The sequence below is a fragment of the Nematolebias whitei genome, chromosome 16 (assembly GCF_014905685.2).
Source record: "Nematolebias whitei isolate Nwh7 chromosome 16, NemWhi1, whole genome shotgun sequence".
In the NCBI taxonomy this organism is placed as follows: domain Eukaryota; kingdom Metazoa; phylum Chordata; class Actinopteri; order Cyprinodontiformes; family Rivulidae; genus Nematolebias; species Nematolebias whitei.
In genome coordinates this window covers 8,862,165-8,864,071 of record NC_056513.1, presented here as the reverse complement: position 1 = coordinate 8,864,071, position 1,907 = coordinate 8,862,165, and positions in this window count along the sequence as shown.

Below are 1,907 nucleotides of genomic sequence, written 5' to 3'. Positions count from 1 at the left end.
GAGGAGAGTAGCAAATTACATTTACTTGCATTATGAAATTAAATACAAATTTTGTGTTCTTTCTGCCTTTTCAAGTAATAGTTCCAATCTATATTTTTATTTTCTTGATTGCATTTTATTTAAACTATTTTACTTAGTAACATTTAAAATCACATTTGTAATTGAATGAAAAACACAAGTAAATAAAATAGAATCAGGAGGAGACAAACGGCCCACCGTCAGCCCGCAGTGATGGGATTGGTTCCTTACCGTTCAGATGGAGGTCGCTTTGAAAAAAGCATAAATGGATTGAATTTTTTTCCCATCAGAAAGATCTGAGTCAGAGTTGGAAAAAAATTAATAAATCAGAGTTGTCATATTTATACTGTCATAAAAATCTGATAAGACTCTTTAGGGCAAAAAATGTCTTATTTTACCCTTTATTGCCTCCAGCGTGAACACAAAAATCACCTTATGTTGAGAAAGAATCGTAGTTTTAACCATTTTGGTCAAATCTTGGAAATGACGTGCAATGTTGCAAGGTCTTGTGTGATCAGTTAGTGCTCGGATTATGTATTGCGGATGATCTTTAACTACTACCACACTAAATTTTATGACAATAACTGCAAAAGTGACAGCGTTATATTTCATTGTCTTGTTGTTAATTTGACAAATTTGGTCAAACTAACCAACCTTATCTCTTGTTGACTTTAGTGGACTATTCCAGCTTTAGTCTGACAATGCCCTGTAAGACTTCTGTGTTGAAGGAACCTGGAACACTTCATGAAAAGAAAAGAAAATCACTTCCTGGATTCTGGCAGGACCCATCTGTGAACTTCGTCATCCTTGAAAAGACACACTGAGACATATCAAGACATCTGGAGGTGCAGTTCCAGCCACATCTGCTCATGTCTGAACGTATTTACCTCAGCTCTGTCATCACCAGGTGAATTTCCATGTATAACTAGGCGGTTGCTTTGATCGGGCCCCCGATCTCGTGTCCCAGCCCTTCAAGCCGGTATCCAGCCCTCAAAGCCCATTAGACACCAACAAAGTTCTGCTGTCGGTTCTGAAGCTGGGGGAACAGAACAGAAGAAAGTGCCTTTAGGAGCTTTTAAAAAAGTTTATATTGTCTATATATCTATATTGTCTAAACAATTTTCTAAAACCATATTTTTCATTTAGTAGCATTGCTGACTTGAATACATGTTAACATTAAGTACTCAATGCTTCCTTTGTACCTACAGTTAGCAGTGAGGTTCTGTTAGCAGCATGGTCCTGTTAGCAGTGAGGTTCTGTTAGCAGCATGGTCCTGTTAGCAGTGAGGTTCTGTTAGCAGCATGGTCCTGTTAGCAGTGAGGTTCTGTTAGCAGCATGGTCCTGTTAACAGTGTGGTCTTGTTTGTAGCATGGTACTACCAGCAGTGAGGTTCTGCTAGCAGCATGGTCCTGTTAGCAGTGAGGTTCTGTTAGCAACATGGTCCTGTTAGCAGTGAGGTTCTGTTAGCAGCATGGTCCTGTTAGCAGTGAGGTTCTGTTAGCAGCATGGTCCTGTTAGCAGTGAGGTTATGTTAACAGCATGGTCCTGTTAACAGTGTGGTCTTGTTAGCAGCATGGTCCTGTTAGCAGTGAGGTCTTGTTAGCAGCATGGTCCTGTTAGCATTGAGGTCCTGTTAACAGCATGGTCCTGTTAACAGTGTGGTCTTGTTTGTAGCATGGTACTACCAGCAGTGAGGTTCTGTTAACAGCATGGTCCTGTTAGCAGCATGGTCCTGTTAGCATTGAGGTTCTGTTAACAGCATGGTCCTGTTAACAGTGTGGTCTTGTTTGTAGCATGGTACTACCAGCAGTGAGGTTCTGTTAGCAGCATGGTCCTGTTAGTAGTGAGGTTCTGTTAGCAGCATGGTCCTGTTAGTAGTGAGGTTCTGT